This window comes from Ambystoma mexicanum, chromosome 2q (genome assembly GCF_040938575.1).
Source record: "Ambystoma mexicanum isolate Mex_15411 chromosome 2q, UKY_AmexF1_1, whole genome shotgun sequence".
NCBI classification, from domain to species: domain Eukaryota; kingdom Metazoa; phylum Chordata; class Amphibia; order Caudata; family Ambystomatidae; genus Ambystoma; species Ambystoma mexicanum.
Genome location: NC_090924.1, coordinates 212,313,803 through 212,334,124, shown reverse-complemented (window position 1 = coordinate 212,334,124; position 20,322 = coordinate 212,313,803). Strand labels below are relative to the sequence as shown.

At 45.6% G+C, this 20,322-nt stretch overlaps 1 protein-coding gene across 4 annotated transcripts in view; it reads left to right on the top strand.

Moving 5' to 3' along the window:
• Positions 1–20,322, top strand: part of COQ7 (coenzyme Q7, hydroxylase) — a 243,798-nt gene that overhangs the window by 26,494 nt on the left and 196,982 nt on the right. The window lies entirely within an intron of this gene.

Here is a 20,322-nt window from a genome sequence, read left to right as displayed (position 1 = left end):
CCACCACAGATTCTATTATAAATCTGTTGGCTCTTCCAACTTGACTGTAACCTCTGGATGGTAGAGAACTGCTCGTAGATGATGGATGCTGTTCCGTTGGAGGAAGTCGACCATGTCATTCAATTCCAATTGAACACCATTGTCTGATACTTTTGCTCTGTGCATCCTTCCCTTCTGAATATTTCGGTAAATGCTTCAATTGTGGTGGCTGTGTCTGCATGAATGTTGCTTCCAACCATTTCGAAGTGTAGTCAACAATCTTTAGTGCATACGTTTGTTCAGGAGGCATGTGTTCCATTCGGCCAGTGAAATTATCCCAACTTTTTGCTAAGGGACGCATGTCCATTCTACTGATTACATCGGCGGTGTGCATATGTTTTGGTCCATTCCTCTCAAGCGGCACATGCTGCTATGTGCCTCTCTATGTCGCTGTCTATTCCTGGCCACCAGTCACTCTTTTTCCTAGACTCAGTTTCGATAGTGTGCTGTCCAGGTGACCTTTTTGCGCTAGAGACATCAGCGTTGCGACAAGAATGGTGCGATGAATACGTGTGTTCTGTCTGCTCAGCAAGCAGTCTTCCTTCAAGATTTCCGCGAAACTCTTTCTGTGTTGTCATTGGACAGGGCTGGGGTATTTCACTTCTTTGTATTAGATACTGATTGCAGTGTTGTGTCCAAGTAGCTTCCATTCCGATGCATAGGTACTGGAAGCTGTGTTTTCTTCAGCATCTTGTACTTCTGCTACTATGCAATCATTCAGGTTCCATCCCTTGTGGGGTTTGTTTGATAAAGGAAGGCGCGATATGCAGTCCGCCTTAGTGTTTGCCACCCCGGGAGATAATTTAACCTCAAATATAAAATCTTGTAGTTTTGCGGCGAGGCGTGCTAGTCGAGATGGCCCTTTGCTGGTTCCTCCTGGTGTTAGGATGTGTATCGGTGGCTTATGTTCAGATCCAAGTGTGACCTTCCAGCCCCATATTTAATTTCAGAAGTGTTCAGTGGCCCAGACGCAAGAAAGCAGTGCGTTTTCGCTGACTGAGTAATGGTTCTGCGAGGGCCCTAGATGTGAAGGCGGCCGCTGATGTTCCCGCTCCTGGGCCATAAGCTCTGACATCTGTGGTGATGATCAGGGACGTATTTCCATTTAGGCATTCTAGGCCTAGGGCAGCAGATTTTCATATTGTTAACTGCATAACAAAAGAAAATGTGCACAAATGAAATGTTTCTTGAGTGGCTTTGCAGGCACTACAAAGTGAAGTGTGAGCCAGGGAAGCCAACCTGGTGTTAAAGGTGACACATGGGTGAGGCACTGATGCTGGGCTCCAACCTACAATGTTGTTAGAAATATATGCGTCCGCTTCACACAAGTGCCTGCACACTTGTCAGCACATTTTGTTGAAGTCCGAGAAGTCCAGTGCACTCGATGTATGGAGCGTTGGGGGGGTGTTCTCGTCTTACATGACGGGATGCCGGAAGGGGACCTGCCCCCCCCCCCACCCTTGTGGCTTAACACAACATGTAGGGGCTCTTCTGTGAGCCATGCTAAGTGCTTAGCAACCCACAGCGCAGTAACTATGCAGGGGCTCTGCCACTCTCTTTGCCGGTTTGGACCACCACGTGGGCACAATGCACATGATGACCATGCTGCTGCAGAGGCATGCCGCGCACTACACTAGATGAAAGATTACAATTATTTGTTTGTCACCTAACGTACAAACAAGGGGCTGTGCTCGGCTCCTGAGCCCTTACACCCAAATGTACCAGCCAACTTTGTGTGTGGACTGTAATATTACACTCCCTAATAAAACCATAAGGAAACCTATGAATGCTTGTTTTGTCAGTATATGCCAGTATCCCTATGTACAAACATTCTCTTGTTGTCTTTGCCTTTTAATGCCTGTAAAAAATCTCCTTCCACAGGAAGAAAATATGTTCTTGCTGCTGCGCTTGCCCAACCCCTGCACCACCATGTAAGAATACTCTTCATGTTCTTTTGACCTCAAGACGAGTAAAACATGCAATGCTATAATAAGGAACTATTTCCTCGTTTAGCTCCGCAAAGGATTCCACCCACCAAGTAAGAACACTCCTCATGTTGACTTTGCACGTAACACCATAAAACATGCAAGGCCTCAGTAAGAAAACATTTACTTGGTGACTGCGCAAGTGACCCACCGTACCCATGTAAGAATGCACAACATATTGGCCTTGCCCCTTATGCGAGTACAAAATGCCATGCCGCAGAAGGAAAAGGCCATTCTGCCTTCTCAATACTGCTGTAACCCCCCCCCCCCCGCCAACCCCAAACCCTCTTCCAACATTTATCAAGTTGTTGCCCGAAAATTCCAGTAAAATGTGTAAGAAAACGTCCATGCTCCAATGTCCCTTGCCTGGGCTGTTGTCAATCACGCACACATTGATACCCATTTACCCACCAGCCACTCACTCAGTGATGACCGGTTGAATTTTTTTTTGGAGCGTATAAACATTTCCCACCAATATGCCAAAGCGACCAAGCATAGCTCGGGAACCTAAAATAACCAAATGGATTTTTTCATCCACAGAAAATGTTTAAAATGGTCATTTTACAGCACACATTCTGTGAAAAATTGGGTGAGAAGCCAGAACGTTTGCAATTGGTTAGGCTCACTCCAAGCTAACAATCCAATAGATGCGCAACTCGCCAACAGTGCACAGGAGCATTTCCCCAACACATTTTCATGCTGCCTTTGACCACAATATAGGCCAGTATAAAAACATTTTCACTCTGCCTGTGCTTATAAATTTCCATTCTGGCTGCAGCAATATGTGCCAGTATTCCCATATAGGAACATACTCGTGCTTGCTTTGCTCATCATGCCAGTAATGATAATATTTCACAACCTGTCCAGGCTGGCTCTGCCAATATATGGCAGAATCCACAGGTAAGAACATAATCTGATGGTTTTCCATTAAAATTGCCATGCCGCAATAAGAAAACGTGTCCAAACTGGCTGCACCAAAATGCCAGTCTATCCATGTATATAACATTTATGCTTAAGTAATCATAGATGCCCAGAATAAAAAGCCTTGCTACAACAAGAAGCAGCTAGACCTGTTGCATTAAAATGCCAGTATAGCCACGTAATAACACATGCTTACTGTATCAAAGATGCCCAGTAAAAACGCCATATCGCAGTAAGAAATGGCTAGACTGGCTGCGCCCAACTGTCACTAGCCGGGTAATAACACAAATAATGCTTGCTTTATTAGGAATGGCAAGTAAAAAAGGTCATGCCACAATATGAAATCTCAAGACAGGCTACCACATACGAACACATAACTAATTGCTTTATCATGGATGAATGCCCATTTGTAGTAGGGCACACAGCCCACCAAAATCGGCTCCTGGCAGTCGGCCCAGCACAGACAACCCGCCCACCCATTCAGACATTCACTCGCTCGTTTACATGTGCAATCATACACTCGCTCACACGTGCATCTGTCACCCCATACATCAAACACTCCATAGTTACACATGCATTACATAATACATAACACACCCTTGCATGCATGCACAAACACACACAGCAGTTTTATTCTTAGTTGCTCTGGACCTAAATCCATCTTCCCAGAGGGACTCCTATTCAGGAAGGCCTCCACTCCTCTCTGGTAGCCAGCTCCCACACTCCAGCCTCCACCATGTCAACGGGAACCAGGGAGAGCTTCCTGGTTTCTGTCGGGCACAGTGGAGCCGTAGCGCCACAACTGGGATGTTCTTTCTGGAGTCGGAATGCAGCTTGTCAGGGGTGGTGGTGGTGGGGGGTGGACGGACGAATCGCTATAGCGTGGCACCCTGTGCCTGCACTGCATTAAGTACTGTTAGTTTGACATCCTTTCCTTGCTGGATTGGTGCCTTGCTGTTCTCCATTTGTGTGCACAACAATGGAAACCCCATATCCATACTCCCATGCAGCCTCGTTGAATCAGAGAAAAGCTATTCTGATGGTGCATTGCCATGCTATAATAAATTGCCTGCATGAAAGTTAAAACTGCTGTGAATATCAATACATCTGATCCAAACACTACCTGACTTTCGGCAGCATGGAAAGCCCCTTTCCAGTGCTTGGAAATCCCACGTCAAGCACCATAGGTTGTACCCCAGTCACAAAACATGTAAACAAAGAAAAGAACGCTTCCCACTGAATGTAAGGCCGACTGAGCACAGCCATATTAACAAATGCTGCTTAAAGAAAAGCTTAAAATTGGGATACAAGTGGGATGGAGCATGCCTTCCCTCCCTGTCGAAACAAGTGTCAAGAATTGATTTGGTGGAAGTGGGAACTCCTCATACAATGTGACTTTCCTCTTGTGGTAATTGCCCCCTTACTGTGCTTATACACATTGGGGCAAGAAACACAGACTGGAAGGCGGGGAGGCACTATCTGGTCGGCCAAGCTCAAAGTAGATGATTTGTATTGATGAACCTAATGGGTATCTCCTACTGCCACTCTTGCAGTCCATAGGTCAGGCTACCAGCCGCAGATCGTTGACTTGATGCAAAGTCCAAGAACAATGTTCGCAAGGGACCCGAACTGGGTGGAACGAGGATGCAAAACTAAGGAAGACGAATCCAAAGAAATCCAACAATCCAAGGAACAAAGAAGAAAAAAGAATCCAGGGGTATAGATGCAGGCAAGGAAACACTGGAGGGCCAAGAAGGCAACAGTCCAAACAATCCAAGCCCAAAGGAGTTACAAGAACAAAAACTAAAAACAAAACAAAAGAACAAACCCCAGTCAAGCGGAAGAAACCAAGCCAGAAGGGAAATCCAAAAGGAGTCCAGGAGAAAAAAGCCAAGAGTCAAGAAACCAGACGTTTCCAAAAATGTAATCACAAGCAGGCAGCGAGGAAAAACCAGGAACGCAAATGGTTGCGAAGCAGTGATCCTTTCTTGCTCAGCTGTGTATGCAGTAGGTACTCTGTCTATGGGAAGGTCAGGGTGGCGTGTGCTTGGGTGATGCTGTCAGGAGCTGGCGATCTTTGCCATGCGATGTTGCCATAGGCTCCAGCCCACTCGCAGTGCCTGCCTTCCTGCAGCATGAGCGTGGATCCTGACAACGAGCATGCATGGCATGAGAACATATGTGCTCTACATAAGGTGAATTTGTGAGTATGGAAGGCTGATGAAAGCCCAGCTCTAGTAGGGATAACTAACTAGAACCTACAAGCGCTTAGGAGATGCGATTTACCTCTCCACCTATTTTTTCATTGAGGCACATAATGCATAACTAGCTACATGCCTATTTCAAACAATGATAAGAGTTGGCTTTGTTTTGATAATGCTACCCAAAGAAGAGTTTACAGGTATCTATCTCCAAATGGCTGTCGTGTGTGAAGAGCATTTCCACACTTAAAATGGAAAAATAAGACTGCAAATAATGCAGATAAACCATATAGGATGAGTCACTCAGACCTGGAATGGGGCATAGTGCTATCCCTCAACAGGGCTCAAAATGTGCACTTGCTGTTAGCCATTAGCTAGGGATCATTTGAATTTTGACTAGTAAGAAATTATGTGCTGTATATACGTTTAGATTTGAGGTGGCAAGTGACCTTTTTCTATAGCTGGCTAGTAGATTGTAACTTGAAATATTGACCCTTGTCCCTTAGGTTATCAAATTGCTGCAACATGTCGTATTACTTTCTCAGTGCAACATGACATGAATTGCGCAATCTATAGACGGCACAAGTTGTCCAAAGTCACGTGAGTAACTCATCAAGTCCAGATTTTTTTTCATTGAATCCTGGTACCTTTAGTTCTCTGTATAAAGATTAACAAGCCGCTCACATGCAACATTGTGTGCGGCAATATTTCTGCTTCATAACTACCATACAAAGTAAGTCGTTTGTGCTAACGAGTCCCCTTTTAAGAGGCAGACCATGGCTTCCTAGGGGATTTGCTGACCGTAAACTCTTCGGAAATCCCTGTTTATTGGAAACCCACAGCTAGCTGGCTGGTTTTGCAACATGTTTTGGGGCCAATAAGGAATATTGCAATCGTTCTTGTGACTTATCTTTTTTTTTAAAAAAAAAAATCTTTCACTCTATTCTTCGTTAGCAACGAGACACACCAACAGTACCTGCCTGCACGGCCCCCATTCATTCCTAAACGTATAGTACATTAAAATAAGTCAAAAATATACAAGAATGTTGTCCAAAATACACGACTGGCAGACCATCTCAAATCCGACACGAAGGGGGGGGGGGATTTCTTTTCTGCACATTATTGTACAACTAGAGGTACCACACAGCGTTGCCCGAGTCTGTAGCTGACATGCACGTGGGGGTCTGCTATAGCCTTGTGTATGTTTTATTGTGTCATTACTTCCTATTATTGAAAAATATAATCTCCTGAAATTACCTATACTGGTAGCACAGGGCGAATGCGTGGGGTTGGTGAAATTTCACTATCGCCAGTACACCCCAGACTGGTATGCTGACTGTGGGCCAAAATGTCAGCCCACCAGCTGTTATGGGGCTTGAGCCAACCTCGAACATACAAACACACTTTCACAAATATATATATATATATATATATATATATATATATATATATATATATATATTCCAAAGTATACTGCTGACCAACTTCACTACTTGGGGAAACTCGCCAAAAGCAGAGCCCCCCCCCCACCCCCCCCCAGCCCCTAATATAGACCCCTGGCAATAGTTTATCACCGAGTAGACTGCAGTATGGTTTTCTTTATTTTGCCATCCCCAGGGGTAGCACCAACTTACTGGGTAATGCATAGTACCCAGGGGCTGCTCTTAGGGTACGATGTCCTTTCATCGCCTGCTTTTACATCGCCAGGCTTTTAAACGTGCACATTACATCGAATGTGCTGATCAAATTTTTTAGGGGGGGTGGGAAAGGGCAAATAAGGGTTTGGGCGGGTAGGCAAAAGTGTGGGTTTGCGGGGGGACCCCCCTAAAAAATAAACAATGAGCACATTCAATGGAATGTGCACGTTTAAAAGCCTGGCGATGTAAAAGCAGGCAATGAAATGACATGGAACCGCTCTTAGATCCTACTCATTAAATCCTTATGTCGATCCTTGTCTTGCAGAAGGCAGCTTGTACAAAGTAAAGCCCTGGGTGCAAAATGTGCACTCTCCACTAGCCATTGGCTAGGGATGTTTGTCTCTTGGTGTGTAAGAAATGGTGTGCCATGTTTATTTACAGAGTTGAGGTGGCGAGTTAGTTTTCTGTTGCTGCCTAGTAGCTTTCAACTTGAATTTCTGCCCCACTGATTAATCCTTTAGCCGGTGTATAGAGCTAGCATGTATTCCCCTTCTAAAAAAGACCACTATATTTGTCTCCCTCTATCCATGAATAGGTATTTTTTTACCTATGCACAATGAAGACCCATATCTGCCCTGCAAAGATTTTAACCTATAGTACAGCACAGCGGATCACCATCTGGGCAGGAGCCCCCCCCCCCTCTGCCCATCCAGGGCTGCAGGAGCAGAGCCTTCCACGCAACCGCCGAGCAGCAGGGTCAGCGCGACTCCTGCTCCCACTCCGAAGCGACATCAGGAGGTTTGCTGCGTTCCGAGCCATTCTGAGGCTGCATCTACATTTGTGCCAGACCCACCACCCTTATCCTTCGTGTATGTGCCCCTCATCTGGCCACGCAGTGCTACTCCGAAGTTCCTGTAGCCTAAGATAGCCGCTGCCCAACAGTGTTGTATTATGTTTATGTTGGTTGCCTAGCAACCTACTGATCCACGGCTTCATAGCCAATCGGCCGCAACTGGAGGCGGAAGCCGGCCTCACCAGACTAAGGCCTCAAGAACAAGGCCTACACCTGTCCGTGACTGTCCAGGACTGCCAGGGACCAGGGCAATGACCGCTGCCCCACGCCTCCCACCCTCCACCCTACCTACCTCAATCCAGAGGAGTTACACTTGCGTATCACCATCGACTATAGGGTGTTACTAATGTAAGTAGACATTGCGCGCGTCTGATGTGCATTTTGCTCAAAATATTGTTACCTTGCAATTTGTCACGTCGTATATGCTTCGCCAATGCCACAATACCTAGCAATTCCTCCAATTAATCAATTCGGGCTCCCTGCCTGGCACCTATTGTCCCACACACTTGCTTGCTTGACCTCATCTACTCTGCTATTACTGTGTGTGCAAATATTGTGTGCGTGATTAGCATCTACTGCCTGAACCTTGCTGCCCAATACTGTATCTAATGAACGTGATACCGTCTTGACTACTATCTCTAACCGCACCTTCGTGCATTATTGTACTCTGCCTCTCGCTTGTTGGCCTCTGGCTACCACAGCATAACACCTGATCATCTCCTTTACCTTTGATCTGCAATACGTCCGAATGGCCTATCCCCACCCTGTAGCTCTCAAGCTTGCGATCCTTCCTTTAACTCTCCTCAGCATAGCAGCTACGCAACGGCCCTACATAACCCCTGCCGTGGGTCTCTCTCCACTGGACACCAGCAGCCATCTCACCCCCGAAGAATGGATCCACCGTTTCGCCACCCCACCCACACCACTTGTCCCATGCTCACTCATCGCACGAAATTCCAGATTAGGGTCCCGCTTTAAGCGACCACCTCCAAACTCATTCCAGAAACTACACTGCCCCTCAGATCCCATCACTACTCTTACACCAGACGTAGCGCACAAACAACCCACTCCGAAGATTAGCTAACACACCCTCACTTTTTCAACAGATATCAAAGGAGCCCTGATTAATACCCGTTCCCTAGTTGCTCACTCCACCGACATTGCTGACTTCATTATTGCCAACCAATTGGATCTTCTAGCTATCTCTGAAACTTGGCTCTAACCAAGCATCAGGACCAGCTCTAGCATTAGCCCTCCCTGACAACTATACCATCATTAGAACAGACAGAACCTCAGGGAAAGGAGGTGGCGTAGCATTCATCACAAAAACCCACCTAGGCCTCAGAGAATTTACCACCACCCACTTCCCATATGCAGAATTGCTCTGTCAAACTACCCCTGTCCCGCTCAAGTACCATACTCCTACACCTCATGTATCGTCCACCTGTCCCCATCTCTTTATTTGAGGAAGACCTTTCAACCCTCCTCACCCAAAACACCAAGCCAGGTTCTCAGATCATTCTTCTGGGAGATATGAATCTAGGTCTCCACGACTGCAAAGACGCTAATGCCACTGCACTAGAGAACACCGTAGCTCAAATCGGCTTTAAATCTCGCATCCTCAAACCCACACACGACAAAGGCAGAACCCTGGACTGGTTGGCCGACCTTAATTGTACCACCACTATACTCAACGAACCTTGTGCATGGGCCGACCACCATTGCATCACCTTTTCCATTCAGGGAAAAGCCCCCTCTGATTCCAAGACTACCACAGTCCCTCACATCCTAGCAAGGAATAAGCGTAACCTTATACCTGACTTACTTCGCCCTCTGTTGCTTCCTGTTGCTTCCTATCACCAACATTCCACTGAATGTGGATACAAACCCTTCAGAGCTCGTCGACAGATTCAGCACCACAATGAAGCAAGCAATCGACCCGATTTCGCCGCTTAAACTTTGAAAAGCTAAACCCACCTCCCACTTAAACAAATGGTGAAAGTACTCCGGAATGAAAAAATCAGCAGAAACCCTCTGGGAAAATTATATGACAATTGCCACTTCCTAGAAAATAGCCATCACTAGGACAAAAAAGGAAATGCATAATGAAAGAATCTAAAATGCTAAATCAAGCACTAAGGAACTCTTCACTATCCTGAGGGAACTAGAGTCCCCTGCCCCTTTCATCGACGCCTGCTCCAAAAATGAGACCTGGTGTGCTAACATCCAAAAGGCTCTCTCAGACAAAATAGCTCTCCTACAATCTCAAATCAACACAAAAACAACTTACCCCCCAACTCGCACCCATCTAAAGACTCCAAGCACAAAGTTCCACCGTGTGCCCCTTTCCAATTCTCTCAAGTCTCCATCAAAGATGTGGAAAATATTATTTTAGGAATTAAACCCTCTAACTGCCAGGGTGACATATGCCCCGTGGCGATAATCAAGGACAGTGCAAAAGAATTAGCCCCATTTATCACTACTCTGATAAATGCATAATTCAAAAATTGCGCAGTACCCAACAACCTCAAGGAAGCATGGGTCATGCCCCTATTGAAAAAGCCTAATTTAGACACCAATGTTCCCACAAATTATAGACCCATCACAACAGTCCAGTTTCTCCTAAAGATCCTGGACCGTGCAGCCTATATACAAATACAAATACAAAAACACCTTGAAGAGGCCTTCGTGAATCCGGATTTAGACCTAGAAATGGTACTGCAACGGCACTGCTAGATCTCAAGATTCAGATGGATGAGTTTAAAGACGCAGGAAAGATTGCAATTTTCCTGCTCTTGAATCTATCAGCTGCCTTCGACTTGGTAGACAATGAAATCCTCACTCGACACCTAACATCAGCAGCCGCTTTCTCACCGAATGCAGCCAGCTGGATCAAATCCTTTCTCTCAAACAGAAACACCAGGGTCTTTTTACCTACAGCCTCAGCACCTCCAGTGCCCATCACCTGTGGAGTCCCTCATGGATCATGCGCATCGCCCACACTATATAATATATTCACCAAACTCCTATTCGACCGCCTCGACAATCTGGGTGTCACGTATACCAACTACGCAGACGACACCCAGATCGTCGTCACACTCACTGGATGTTACTCTCAAGACACTAAACTGATTAACGCCATTTATATAGAGATCCAAGCTTGGATGGCCACTCGTAGCCTTTGTTTAAACAATGATAAAACTGAGCTATTTATCATTGGTTCTCAAACTCGCTTATGAGCTATTTATCATTGGTTCTCAAACTCGCTTAAACAAACTAGACACCTGCTATGAGTCATTTAACATTGATGGGAATATCATAAAAATCTCACTGGGTATCTACCTCGATTCCACGTTGACGTTAAATAAACAAATTAACTCCTTAGCCTCCACCACAGCCTACACTAACAAATTGATGAACGCGTGTAAGCCCTTCTTATCTACCGCCAGCTGTACCACTTTAGCAAGAGCTCTCATTCTCTCCAAGCTTGACTATTGTAACACACTATTCATCAGAACTTCCGTATGGAATTTAAACAAACTCCAAGTTTTGCAAAACAATGCCCTTAGATCGTCCCTCAATATCGCGCGCTCAAGCCACAGCTCCTCCCTCAGAAGAGAGGCTCAATGGCTACCCATCCGTGGCAGAATTACTCTCTGTACACTGGTCATCACCCATAAATGCCTAGCCAACACAGCCCATGCGTACCCGACAGCTAAATTCTCAAGACACTAGTCCAACAGACCCACCAGATCCAACTACCTCAACCAGCTTACAATCCCCAAATTCAACCTAAAACAGCAGGAGGGTGCAGCTTCCCAATGCTAGCGGCCAAACGCTGGAACTCCTTCCCTTTCACTTAGAGCAGCCCGCTTTCTGGACCTTTAGAGCCAAACCAAAGCCTGGCTCCTCAACTCAAACGAATCCTGAGCACGCCTAATCTCCATCCTAGAAACTGCACACTCCTGGAGTGTACGGTCCACTGCCGTGTATCTAAAATTACTAATGCTCCACTTCTCAGTAAATATATGTATAAATGCAACTAATAATAATAATCTCCATAAATGTAACCTATGCCTAGCCATCGGCTCGCCTAGCTATGCATTCTGCTCTTGTAAACCCATTGCCTTTGCCTGCGCTCTGCTTTCATGGTCACTGACTCTGCTTTCAAGGTGATCTGTAACACACCTCCAGTACCCTTATCTGCAAGGAATGTGAACTGTAACGCACCTCTTCCCCGCCTGGTGGGCTTTGTACTTGATTTGTGTAACCATGCTTCTTTGTCTCAGTATAAGCGCCCAGATAACCTTGGGTGTGGTGCGCTATATAAGAAAATAAACTAAACTAGAGTTTCCTCAATCTCTGCACCAGGCATTCAACCCATAGAGCTGTGATAGTTAACTACCATGTTAAGATATATGGCTACCGCCTTTTTAGTATGCCACCCCACTAAGTGGGATGTGCTCTGGCACTGCCCCTGTCTAGGACAGGTGGTGGTGTTGCCAGTAGTGGTATACCACCTGACTCCTTGTGTGCATCAAACATCAGGATGCCTGTAAGGTGTGTCTGCACCTAGATAGTTGATGGGGCTCTCCAAGAAACCATTGGGCAAGACACTGACTCTGTGGCTCACAAATAAAATAACACAGAAGAATGGTGGCAAAACTTTTTTGTATTATTTATATTACAACCATAAACAAGGAAAGTGTCGAGTATATCTATAAAATACATAGAAACAGGTTTCCTTTAGAATGGCAGTGGCTCTTCTATATCATTCTTCTCCCTCCCCTTCTCCCATGGCTTGAGTCTCTGCAGCACTTCTCAGGAGTAAAGCTCCCATAGTTCTATTCAGAGTCTTTGACCGAATGTGGCATTTGAAGCGCTGTGTTCTTGGTGCAGGGAACACTGAATTGAACCACCCAGTAACGTAGAAACCTATTGGGAGATGACAACAAATGAAGCCTATGCCCAAAGGAAGGTGGGCTTTCCGCTGCATCATGCAGTCAATGTTTTCCTGGCAACCACAAAATCCGATGGTGCACACTTTTTCAGGGTATATTGAGCTTCGTCTTACTTGAGTCGCGAGATTTAGGTTTGAACCCGGACACTCCCGACCACAGGTTCCCTCAACCCAGTTAACCAGAGTGGAGAAATACTTTAAGATTACTTCGGTTGGGAATCTGGGGAGCTCAGTTTACTAGCCGCTGCAGAGTACAGCGTTGCTGAATTAAATGTGGGCCGGGAATATGACAGCCAGCGTGACTCTCCCACTGTGGTGTCGGTGAAAATGCTGTTGGCGAAAATGCTATCATTGGTCCAATGCTGTTTCCTGTTGCGCCTGGGAAGGAACCCCAATGGTGAATTCAACAATGATTTACCAGCCCAACAGCAAGTGCAGCACAGGGGTAAAGGATCTGAAGTCCCGGTGATCGGACCTGAAGGGCAGCCTGAGTGACAGTCTCGAGGGATCTAGCCCTGCAAGAGCATTCCAGAGCCACACTCTCCTTGTCAGTTAGCCGCTGGATCACCAGCTCTAACTTCTGCATCAAAACTCTTCCCGAAAGGTTGCTGATTGTTCCATGTTCAGTAATGTTCGAAGTGGGAGCCTTGGCTTGAGCCCTTTCCCATATAGGATTGAGGAGTGTACCATTTTTAAACTGTCCCGCATTTTAGATGCAGGAAAGTGTTCCTCTCATGCTTTTAAGGGTATTAAGCGTTAAGTACACTGAAAGGCAATGGTGCGCCTTGTTTGTCAGCCAACACGTGTTTCGACCCGTGGGTCTTTATCAAGGCTATTTTCAAAAGGTCTTGAGCCCCCTGTGGGGTCCTGGTCCTGATATTGGTGCTGTCCTGTTGACAGGCGTGGCTCCTGTTGAGCCCTGGTGCTGCTAGGTCCGTGTGGCTCCTGCTTTCTTCATGCTGGGCTCACTTCACAACTTGATTTTGTTTGAGGAACGGAGGGTGCGGGGGAGTCTGCATGTACCTCAAGCAAGCTTTTCTCCGATCAGTCTGGTATTCCTGTGCAGAACAGCAGTATCTTGGGGATCAGGTGGCCAAGGCCTGCTGGTTTCCTGAAGGTATTCAGGAATATCTGAACTGTTTTACCAGATGGCATCCTCTACATAATGGGGTGCATCACTATCACTGGAGTCGAGAGTTGGAATCCTCTTCTCTGGTCTCTGGCTTGCTACAGTCTCCTTTTGACTGAATGATTTGTTATTTTTAAATGGATAATTGACAGCTGTGGAATAACTGAGATTCTCCTCCACAGCTCGTGGTCTCTGAGCTGGAGAACATATCTCGAGGTCAACTTCAGGGCCAGTAAGGGATTTCATTTGCACCTTTTCACTGATTGGCAGAAGTTGATGCAGTGTTTATACATTTCTTAGCTTTTCTTCTAAAATCCTGTATACTGGGGGATCAAGCACATGCCATTCCACCATGTAGATATCAGATTGCCATCTGTCTGCTAGTTTGTCGGTCACAAACTTCAGATCAAGACACAAATCGACTGGTTGCAGTGTTAGGAATCCTACTTTCTTATATCATTGTTGCTTATTTCGTTCTTCATTCTTTTCAGTAGCAGCTGGTGTTTTTCTCCAGTTGCTACCGTAGCTGTCTGAACTACTCCAAGTAAGTTTCAGGACTCGCTCAAAACCACAGGTCGACTGGCAGTCCGGCATTATGCACAAAGATCATATAGTATGGTATGAAATGTAACCTTTTACATCAGATTATAACCCTTTGCGAGTGGTAGGATGACCCTTAGTAACATCAGTTGGAGCTTACTGATTTTGTCAAAGTCTTGGAAACATTTTTGGTAGTAATTGCAAAATCCCAAGAAAAACTGCAGGTATTTTACGGCGTATACACGCATTTCGCCGACCTATTTTTGGTCGTGGTACTTTTCATCGCCGGATTTTACATCGCCAGAAACCCCGTTTTTTATTTTTTTTATTTTGGGGGGGTGTTTTGTTGGGATATTATTATAAGTGTAAGGGCGGGGGATCCCCCCCCCCTGAATAAAAAACAAAAAAAAACCAGGGTTTCTGGCGATGTAAAATCCGGCGATGAAAAGTACCACGACCAAAAATAGGTCGGCGAAAAATCACGTAGAACCATTTTACGGTAGTTGGTCTGGACCATTCCTACAGGACTTCATTTTCTGAAATGCTGCCGACTGAAACAATATGTCTGATGTATTTGACACTGCTTCTACACAACTGACAGTTTAGATTTGGCAACACTTTGAGTCTGTGAACATTCCGTTTATCCAGTACATTCAAGTCTGTCATCATGTTCTTCTAGGGGATAGCCAAAAACAATTATGCTATCGAGAGTCTCCTACTGCCTTTTCTGCCAGTGTCTGCAAAGTATCCGGTGTGCCTGACATTCCCTGTGGCATTCTGGTCAAGTTGTAGATTCCCGATGGGTCTATGAAACTTCTCTTCCTCTCGCCCTCTTCCCCTGTCATGTCTATAGCTAAAGTACACCAAAAGCAGGATCTGTATTTCTATGAAAATGATCTGTTTATTCCTTCAAAAGACCTCCAACACATAGCCGTTGCACTGAGTAAAGACAATCCAACCATGGGACATCGAGCATTTTGGAACACCTGCATCTTAATTCGAAGAGCATCTGGTGGCCGGGATTCAAATAGTTAAGGGTTATGTGTCTACCTGCACAATCGAAGCGAAGTGCCCTACCATCGCCTCGCCTGAAATTGTTGCATCAACATGTGTTGCCGGACTGCCCGTGGCAAGTATTGTCCACTGATTCTATTGTGGAGGGGACTCCTTGAGAAGTTTACACTGTAAAACTGGTTACTATTGATTCCGCCACCAATTTGGCTAATTTTTCTTCCTACCAAAGAACTGCAAAAGGCACATGTTTTTTGATAGATATCTTCCTGTTTCATAATCTACCAAGCACCATAATTTTCGACCGTGGTCTGCTGTTCTTTTGGGGACATTTGTTTAAATCACTGGATAGCCAAAGGGACACATCACCCGGCTTTCATCACCAAAGTAATGGGCAAACTATCTGCCGCTTTTGGCGATTCCGGAATGTGCATATAACAACTCAATTCACACATCCTAATACCATTTTCCATCCGGCGCTCTCAGAATCTCATATGCCTACCCTGGATGTTCTCCTTGATACTCTGTCTCTACCTCATTCATGCATTAGATAACTGTTGTAAGGCACAACAGGATTATAAGGAGAAGCCAGATAAGAAACAGTCTGAGGCACCCACTTATGTGGTAGTGATAGGATTTGGCTGTCTTCACATTCTTTATACCCTCCGCATCTGCATCCATCCAAACTCTTGGCCAAGTACTTCGGGCCTTTCGCCATCACAATAAAAATCAAATTCCAGTTGGCCAGGAAGCCTGGTGATGGGCTCCGTCAGCGTCCCATTATCTTCGTCATTGGCAGGAGCGAATGTACAGTGGGAAGACCCGATCTAGGCGCAAACGCCTCCTTCCACGGCTGTGAGGAGTCCAGAACATATCTGTTCTGTAGGGCCATCAGTCTTACCGCTCTCAGCTCTTCCTTGATCAACCCTTTGACGGTTGTGTTTGTCTGCATCAGCTCCCAACGGGGAATCTGGAGCCACTTGGCATTGGTGCTTGTCTGTACTGCTGCAACGATGGATGCAAAGAACATCTGAAAAACCTGTGCTCTGGTGGTATCGCATCCAATGCCTTTTCCATGTCTGATGAGACATAGTTCCCTCTCCTTATTCTTGTCAGCTCTGCAGACTTCTGATTTCTTTTGCTGTTATCTATCATAGGGAACTCTTATATTTGTTTGTCCTTCTGGGACAAACGCTGAGGTATTCAGATGTACGAGTGAACATATTCCCCTCCCAGTTGGGCGGCAGCTGCAAGTATGCTTTTGATCCACAGGCCAAGTAGTGATCCAGAAGTTCTGCTGTCCCGACCTCCATGTCTGGTATCTTCGAAATCTGTTTGCATCCTTCATTCTCTCCAACCTCTACTTCTCCATCATTCTGGAAACATAAAGCAACTCCCTTGAGCGGTATAACAGGCATGGGTCCTGCTTTGTTTTCAACCTATGTGAGCGATCGGGCACTTGCTTCCCATTCCTTAAGGCAATTGCCATTTTCCTGCTATACTATTTCCACTTGGACCGTTAGCTGAGCATGTTCTTTGCTCCCGATTTCTCCCTCTTTCCATTCTTCTGAGGTGTATAATTGTCCATACAGCTGCATCTACGGTCTTTCCCTACATTCTGGCATTTCTCCTATCTCTAGGTGCCCTGTCTTGGGACACTAACTCCTTTTGTGTCACTGTCTGTACTGTTCCTTTGCGCGGTCCTTCTGTAATATATTCTATACTTTTATCTGTTTTCCAGTAATCGTTTAACATTTCTTGAGTCTTTATATAGGTATCTTCGCACAGGAATGTTTTCTTGGACATCCACCTCGGTGTTGCTCATTTTCCTTGGAATCAACCTCTTGTGGTGCAAAGCGATAAATGCATGAGGCATTGAGCTCTTGCCAATAGGAAGTTCAGTTGCCACTAATGTTCTGGAAGCACTCATGGCATAGTGTATGAGAGAGCAGACCTAACAGCCCTCCTTGGTTGGTTGTTTCCCCACCTTAGCCATGTGGCTATAGCACATGTTATTCGATATATGGGCTGAATTAGTTTATATATGAATTTAGCCGATTGGAATCTACCTTTGCACTGCGCCTGACTCTTTTTACTTGATTGGATGGGTCTCCACTTGTCAATTGTGGACATGTGTTGGGTACGTATAATAAGAAAGCATGAAAGAATAGTCTTGGAGGTATCATTTGCTCTGATTGTTTTCGAATTACGTAATTAATAAAGCATTCCTGGAATGAGTTTTGTCTCTGAAAGATCATATGGAAGAACAGTCTTTTACTTTCTCTATGAATGCTGCTTGTAAAGAAAGGACAGTGTACCTAACTTGTATGTATTATTCTTTTTCGAGAGCTCTCGTTCTGGACCTAGTTGTCCTCGGCTGTGATTCTTCTTCCTTGTCTTTGTCTTCTTCTTGCATGAAATAGTCTTCTTTTAGTCTTCTTTTAGACGGGAAGAGGTCTCGCCTCGGCAGGGCTTGTCGTTTCCAATATAGTTCCAAATATTTTTGTTGTGCAGTTTTACTGCTCTGACTGTGGTTTTTTAGACCACAAAAGGACACTGGTACCATGGCAGCACAAAATTCCTAAATAATGGCTGTTTCAAAAGTCTGTTTTGTCGGTGCTGTTGTCTTCCATGTTCTTCGACCGCTCCCTCTGCGCCTGCAGTTGATCAGAAATAAAAGACACAGTAGCCATTAAAGAAGCCACATATTCGTATATTTCATCTCCACAAACACTGGATGTTGAATTTGCATCGATCAGAGCCCTGGTGGGATGAGCCAGGGGTAGTGGCATGCGTCGTCCTGGGGCGTTAAATGGTGGTCGGATCCGGGTTGGCTGCGCAATGCGAACCGTGCCAAGAGCAGGCAACGAAGCCATCCTTTTTTCAAAGTTACCTTTTTATCTTGGCAATTTTCAGCTTGAGCAGGCCATTCAGGCGCTCACATAACCCGTTCATTTGTGGGTTATAATGTGTGCTGTATCCCGAATTAGGGTTGTGATATGCTCAAAGGTCACATTCACGAAATGAGGTCCATTGTCAGACTGCAGGACCTCACACACTCCCCCATCGTGGGAACACCGTTGTAATGAGGAATTTTGCAGCCTGTGGGCGTCTGTTGTGAACAGGGACCAGCTTGAATCCATCGGTAAAAACAGGCACACAACCACTATCGAGTAGCGGTAGCCCTGGCAAACCTGGAACATAACGTAATCCATATGGAGATGTTTGAAGGGATCAGTCTGGTGTTGTATGGCTCCTCTCGCTACACGCAATGTATGTCCAGCAGCACATTTCTTACACGTCACAGTTTTCCATATATGCGGTTACATACTCTGCCATATTAAGACAGAACCGTTCTTCCCCCATGTGTGCAGCAAGTACATCTTTACCCGTGCGAGTAGGGTAATGCAATTGCGTGAGCTCAATCTGCAAAAATGCTATTGGGAGTAGTGGTTTTCCTGTGCTTTCGTGTCGCCACAAGATGTTGGAGGGGGGAAATGTAACACCCCCTTCTCATCCACAACTGTTACTCCTCTGCCGGAGCCCTCCCCTGAAATTCCATTATTTGGCAATGTGTTGTAGCCGTCCATAAAAATCATGTTGCGCACAAGAATATGTGCGTTCAATGTGGTATCAGTCTGTTCTTTCTGAAAAATCTGCCGCACTCTTTGCTTCCGCGTCTGCTCCTTTGTTGCCCCAGGAGACTGCATCCTCCCCCTTGTTTGGGCTTGGCATTTCACGACCGATATGGCTGCTGGGAGTTGAAGCACCTCCGAGTCTGCCTAATAGGGTCATGTGCTGCACTGGTGTATGGTCAGCACTTCGGAAGCCCCTCCTCAGCCATTGTGAAAGTTTAGAGTGTACTGTAGCCGTCACGTATTGTCAGGAAAGGAAGAAGGCGATGGATATGGCAGGGGAAATGTGCACAAAATACACAGTAAACAACCTTGAATCTAACAACGTGCATTCAATACCCAAGACTCGTGTATACCACTACATGAAAAAGGAATGTAGGGTAAGCATGACTGAAAGGAAAGTCGGCAAACTCCTTACCCACTATGCTATTACAGATACTGACAGCGCTAAGCCCACGTAGAGGGCAAGCAGGGACAGAATCTGTGAGCTGACACTCTAGACGGTACTGAATAAAGCATTTGGAAACAGTACTCACGAGGACCGGAATGACCACATGAATGCCAGTACTCAACGAAGACCGGAAAGACCACTTGGATGTCCGTATTCACGAGGACCGGAAAGACCACTCAAAAGTCAGTACTAAACCCACAACCCTGTAAATCAAACAAGAACCCAGAAGGCAGTAAAGGCAAAGAGTGAGGATAACTAAATACCTAAACCCAAGTCAAGAGGCAAGAAGGAATAGTACAGTGTGGAAAACAAAAGATAATCACACAGGAGCTAGTTACAACAACAACTTCCCACACCTAATAATAAAATAGGAAATAAATGCAAAAGTGTAAAGGAAAACATGGCATGGATCCCAATAGAAGGTAAGGATCAGGAGCAGTGAAAACGATATCAAAAGGGAAACCTTCCCACCCATCCAAGGTGAAAAGGCAGGAAACTAAACCTGTAAAGGAAAGATTAATGCATCAAGTCTTTCAGTAGCAAAGGACAATTTCTAGGAAACAGTGAACACAGGCAATTGGGCTGCAGCAAAAGGAAAGCTCAGAGAAAGGCTGCCTGCAGACAGAGAAAGGGAGAAAGGGATTTCCAGAAGGCAGAAATCAATTAAGCATATAAATACGAATACCAGGACAAGGAACAAGAAACACTAACTAGAAACTGGGCACAAAAACTAGGAACCAGGAACAAGGGACCAGTCACGACAGGAACGCTGCAACAATGACCAGCGCTGGACTGAAGCAAACTGAGGCTTTTTAAAGCTGCTTAACAAGCACACCTCTCAGGTGTGCCGCCTGCTGCACCTGCAGCCACAGGTGTTGCCTATCCTCCACCCAACCTTGTCCTGCAAGGGAGGAGGTGAAGCAGTGAGCCAGGCATTCTGGGAAGCATAGTCATTAGATT